The sequence below is a fragment of the Hyperolius riggenbachi genome, chromosome 4 (assembly GCF_040937935.1).
Source record: "Hyperolius riggenbachi isolate aHypRig1 chromosome 4, aHypRig1.pri, whole genome shotgun sequence".
In the NCBI taxonomy this organism is placed as follows: Eukaryota; Metazoa; Chordata; class Amphibia; order Anura; family Hyperoliidae; genus Hyperolius; species Hyperolius riggenbachi.
In genome coordinates, this window is record NC_090649.1 from 84,270,737 (window position 1) to 84,276,736 (window position 6,000).

The 6,000-nt window shown below is 43.1% G+C and overlaps 1 protein-coding gene across 1 annotated transcript in view; it reads right to left on the reverse strand.

Annotated features, from left to right (window-relative positions):
- KCNS3 (potassium voltage-gated channel modifier subfamily S member 3) overlaps window positions 1-5,639 on the reverse strand; it is a 152,203-nt gene extending 146,564 nt beyond the window's left edge. The window contains exon 1 of the mRNA XM_068279080.1: window positions 5,600-5,639. The gene's annotated coding sequence lies outside the window, so the exon portion shown is untranslated. The remainder of the gene's footprint in view (window positions 1-5,599) is intronic.
- Between the last annotated feature and the right edge of the window lie 361 nt (window positions 5,640-6,000).

Genomic DNA, 6,000 nt, shown 5'->3' on the forward strand with positions numbered 1-6,000 from the left:
AAAGGTTAAAAGATAAGCAGCTCCATAAAGTCTTATAACGCAGCTTACAGCGCTGCAATGATAATTCTATGGGACGTTCGCAGTACGACGTTAGCGTCGCATTGTAACGTGTAGAGTTATGGTAACTCTCTGCTGCAGTGCGCTACCTCTAAACACACATGTTACCAGGTATAGGAAAGCATACTTTTCATTGCCTGTATACTTTCCAGGACCTACTGTATGCGACGGTAGAGGCAGAATTAATGTGCGTTACCACCTTTTTTTGCGTTGTGTTGTAATGCTGCGTTGAGACTTTAACGTCGCTTTACAACGCAACGTCCCACTGTGAATGAGGCCTTAAAGAAAAACATTTTTTTGTTACAGCTAATCCTGCAATAAATCTGCTATGTTTCTACTTCCTGTTTTCATGGAAGCAGGCATATTGTTAACATCCTGTGCTTTCAATGGCCTAATCTGTCATGGCAGTCATGTGACACAGGGGAGAGATCAAATTACAACTTGTGATTAGACACAGATGTGAGGAAGTTAGACAGGCTAAACTCTCTAAATACATACAGAGTGCATTTCTCTGTTTTCCTTCTGTCCTTTGCAAGAGTTCAGGTCCACTTTAAAATGAACTTGAAGTGGGAGCGATATAGAGGTTGATGTATTTATTGAATTTTAAACAATACTAGTTGCCTGGCAGGCCTGCTGATCTCTTTGGCTGCAGAAGTGTCACACCAGAAACAAGCATGCAGCTAATCGGGTCAGACTTCAGCCAGAAAAATCGGATCTGCATGCTTGTTTAGGGGCAATGGCTAAAAAGTACTAGAGGAAGAGGATCAACAGGACAGTCAGGCAACCCGCATTGTATAAAAGGAAATAATTATGGCAGCCTCCATATCCCTCTCACTTCAAGTGTGCTTTCATGTATAGGGGGACCAATGTTCTTGATAATTAGTTACAGTAAATAGTTTCTTAAAGGGGACCTAAACTAAGAACTTCCTCTTTGCTCTAAAAGTTAAGCAAAAGCATAATAACCTTTACAGAAAAAAAAAACATTTATTTGTTGCAGCTTTCATGGAAGCAGACAAAGGGTTAACACCCTGTGTTTACATATTAGTTGCTCTGCTGAGGACTGCCGAGATTCCTGAGCTGACAGCTGAGAGATTGAATTATAGTGGTGATTAGTCACAGATGAGAAGGAATTAGACAGTCTAAACTCTCTAATTACATACAAGGTGGATTCATCTGCTTTCCTTGTGTCCTGTGCAAGAGTTCAGGTCCACTTTAAAGATGATGTATGTTCTAAGTTCACCGATTAGCAACGTTCACAGTGTTTCAAATATGCTGAGCTAGTTATTATGATATTCCAAAACACAAAAGTACCCACAATGCCCAATCCAGCCGACACAAGTGCCTTTTGGTTAAAGTAAACGCAACACATTAGGCTACTTTCACAGTGGGACGTTACAGGCGCACGTTAGTGCAGCCTGTAACGCAGCCCACCGCACAGCAATGAAAGATCAACGGGCTGTTCACAGTGCCCACGTTGCGTTACATTGTAACGCAGCAGCTAAAAACAAAGTGCTGCATGCTGTGCGTTATAAGCGGCTAAGCCGCGTTAGACTGTGCGCACATGCTCAGTGATGTTGGAGGAGGAGATCTCCCTTCCTCCTCCTCGGCCAGGCACATGGCTAATTAATATTCACTGCACGGTGTGACGTGCAGTGTTTACTTCCTGGAGCGCCACTCTGTGCGGCGATTGGCCGGTGGGACCACGTGATGCCGCATGCGTCCAAGAGTACGCATCACGGCATCACAGGAGGCATGAAGAGCCGCTTAACGCGGCCTGATCGGACGTCCAGCTTCTAGCCCACTATGAATTGCGTTAGGTTCACGTTATGCGACCTTAACGTAGCATGTAACGCAACGTCTTAGTGGGAAAGAAGCTTTAAGGTGGCCATTCACTGACAGATTTGCAGCAGATTCGACCATCAGATAGATCTCTGTCAGATGCCTGTCAGGTTGAATTTGACAAGAATCAAGTTGATCAAAATCGGTAGCCCGTTCGATCGTGCATTGATTTGCGATCGATTGATTCGATTAAATTGATTAATCGAACGCTGAAATCGACCAGTGTATGGGCCCCTAAAGAAACCTCTTTTCCAGCCTCTGTAGCAAACAGGTGCTCCGAACGTCTCAGCACAGCTCCCATGTCCACAGAGGCAGCTCCTATTAATAATGTGTAGAGGCCCTGGGATTCCCCAGAGAGTGTCAGGTATGTGTCATAGAACATCTCTGCTCTAGTGAAGAATGACGTAACGATTTCTGCCATTTATACCGGCATGACATCGCTCCTCTCCAGAAACACATCTACGTACCTCACAGGCTACTGGCGGGGGATACAAGAGAGAGATAAGGAGATAGGCAAAAGAGTTAAGGTGCCCATTAAAGGAAAAAAGCAGGCAGTTAAATTCTGCCAGAACCGACAGGTTTTGGGCCAGTCCATCTCCTCATGGGGGATTCTCAGGTTTTTTTTTTTGTTTTCAACAGCATTTCCTGAAGAGCAGTTTAACTGGCAGAATAGTAGCCAGCCTCCCTACTCACTTGCACACTATTTTGTCAGTTAGACTTTGCAACTGCTGTTCAGGAAATGCTGTTGAAAACAAAGAAAACCCAGAGAATCCCCCATGAAGAGATGGACTGTCATTTCTGGCAGATGTTAACTGCCTGCTTTTTTTGCGATACTGGTCCTTTAACAGTACAATTTTTTTCACCCAATGCGATCTTTCAATCTGATTTTAAATATCAAATTGTATAAAAAATGTGCCGTTTATGAAGGCAATCGATAAGGAACGATTCTTTGGTCGATTAATAAATAGGATAAAATCGATCAGAAAATTGGATTTTATGATCGAATTTGAAGAAAGAATTGTTCAGTAAATGTAAACAATTGATAATTACCTTCCGATTATTTTCGATTGTAAAAATCACATCGAAAGATCGCATTTGGTGAAAAAAATTGTACCATTAATGGGCACTTTAAGGGTGCATGCTCAAATCCAAATCTGATAGGCCAATCACTGACCAATGTTAACACCTCCATGTAGTATAAGGGCCAACAGAATCTTAATGCTAGGAACAGATTGTGTAGGTAAGCTTTCATACTACATGGAAGTGGTAACATTGGTCAGTGATTGACCAATCAAAATTGGATGTTTGCTTAACCACTTCACCCCAAGGCAGTTTTTACCCTAATGGACAAGAGTGATTTTTACCTTTCAGTGCTCATCCCTTTCATTTGCCAATAGCTTAATCACTACTAATCACAATGAAATGATCTATATCTTGGTTTTTTTCCCCACAAATTGGGCTTTTTGGGGTTGATATTTGTTTTCAGTAATTACTTTATTTTCTATGCATTTTAAAGGGAAAGACAAGGAAAAAATGAAAAAAAAATACACTATTTCTCCAATTTCATCCCCTATGGTTTTAATATAAACACTGCTACTGTACATAAAACCCACACATTTTATCTGCCCATTTGTCCTGGTTATCACAGGATTTTAATTATGTCCCTAGTACAGAGTATGGTGACAATATATTATTGGAAAATAAAGGTGTAATTTTTTTGGGTGGGTTTTTTTCACAATTTTCACGTGCACATGCACGTGCACCCGCGGGAGCGTGCACGTACACGCGTGCGCACGTGCATGCGCACAGCGGCAGCAGCACTGTCTGACTTATAAAAACGTCCTGGAGCCATTAAGAGGCTCTAGCAGGACATTTTTATAAGTCAGCATGTCATTAAGTGGTTAAAGGACACATCCAAGCAATTCAAAAATAAAAAAAATCCACTTACCTGCGGCTTCCTCCAGAGCCTACCAGCCGTTTCTTGTCCTCGCCGCAGCTCCGCTCACCGCTGGTGGTCGTGGGTCCCCTCTGGCACAGGGTTCCTACTGCACCTGCGCAAGCGGCTCTCAGAGTCGCGCTGACGTCATCTGGATTGTACAGTGCAGAACTACTGCGCATGCATTGTACAGTCCAGATGACGTCAGCGCGACCAGTAAGCCGCACGCTAGAGCGCAGAGGTAGCCAACCTGGCGAGATCGGCTTCTCCACCGGAGGGGACTGGGAGCCACCAGAGCTGCGGCGAGGGCACAGGACGGATGCCAGGGGCCAAGAAGCCCCAGGTAAGTGGATGTTTTTTATTTTTAAATTCCTCGGACCTTCCCTTTAAGAGCTGGTTCACACAGGAGAACTTTTCCATTGGGAGCATTCACACTGCATCATCATTGCAATTTGTATAAAGTCACAAACACGACACATGCAGCATTTTCTGAGCAATAGCGATTCGACTCTCGTTCCCTGAACAATAAAAGCAAAGTGCAATCACCCCAAAATTGCACTGCAAAATTGCAAATCGCTAGGCGATTGTGATTGCATTTTACAATCTCAAGTGTGTACAATCCCAGATTGCATTAACCCATCTTACCCAATCAACAAATGTCATTCATCTCTCACCGAGATCTAATTGGCTGCCAAAGATTTTTTACTACTATTGTTAAGCCTGGTACACACATCCAATTTTGATTGGTCAATGATATGCCAATGTTACCACTTCTGTGTTTTATGAGTTCCTACCTACACAGTCTGTTCATAATATTCAAAATCTGTTGGTCCTCATGCTACATGGAGGTAGTATAAATGATCAGTGATTGCCCAATCAAAATTGGATGTGTGTATGCAACGAAAGTAACTTAAACAGCACCGACATCTACAAAATAATACATATTTTGCAAACAAGCAACATGCACAGAACAAGGGCAACAATGATAATAAATGATATATAAGCATATAGCACACCCTCTAACAAAGGTTTACTCATACACTATGTGATGATTGAGCATATCGATATGTCCCTTATCGAAAATCCAATTGTTTTACTAATTGATATCAATCTTATTTCAGCAGAAATAGGGTTAGATTGCGAGCTCCTCTGAGGACAGTCAGTGACATGACTATATACTCTATGTAAAGTGCTGAGGAAGATGTCACTACCATAATCAATACATAATGACTGGAATAATAATAATAATAGTTATAGACAAAAAACAAAACACAGCTAGCTTTGTACCACTTGATGCAGTAAAACGATATCAGTCGCCCGCCACTCCCAACACCATTCATAAATAAATCAGAAATATCCCATATATGTTCCATTTTTTATTTTTGGAGGGGGTAAAAAAATAACAACATAAAAAGGCCGTCCATTAAAAAAATAAATAAATAATAATAATAATTGGTACAGTATTTTAATGGAATCAAACCTCTAATCTATTAAAAGCAGGGCATGGTATATTTTAGGATTAGCATAGAAGTCTGAAGGGCAATGCACTGTACTGTATATACAAGACTATGAAGCTACAGAGAGAATAAAAGTGTCTCATATGGAGGTAAAAAGTGGATGGCTGCCTATTGGAGCAGCAGCCAGTCAGTCAGTAGTTAGCAGAGCTGCCAGTAGTTAGTATAAGCTGCTGCTGGTGATGATCAGTGGAGGGAAAAGTTGGCACAGGTGGCAGCAGCAGTCACTGCTATAGATAAGGTCAGGACGTACCTGCTGGAGAGCTCCTCAGCATCAGCTCGCTGTCCTGCTGTCCCGGCTGTGCTGCTCCTGCAGCTGCTGCTGCCTCCAGAGCACTCCGGCTGCATGGGGAGGGGAGGACCATCGCTGCTGCTGCTGCTGCTGCTGCTGATCCCCCTCCCCTCGGCTGGGGAATACAGCGCTGCCTCCTGTGCACGCTGCCAGCTGGGGACTCGCTGCTGCTCCATGCTACAGGAGCCAGCGTGCCAGCAGCAGAAGTGTCTCTGTGCTCCAGGAATAGCGCCGTATTGCTTGTCATGTGGATTGAATTCCAAGAGGCCGGTTATGATTAGAAACTGACACGGATCCTTATGCGAAGCACGCATTGCTATGCAGCTTGTGATAGATCTGGCAAATGATCGACGTCTTCTAGA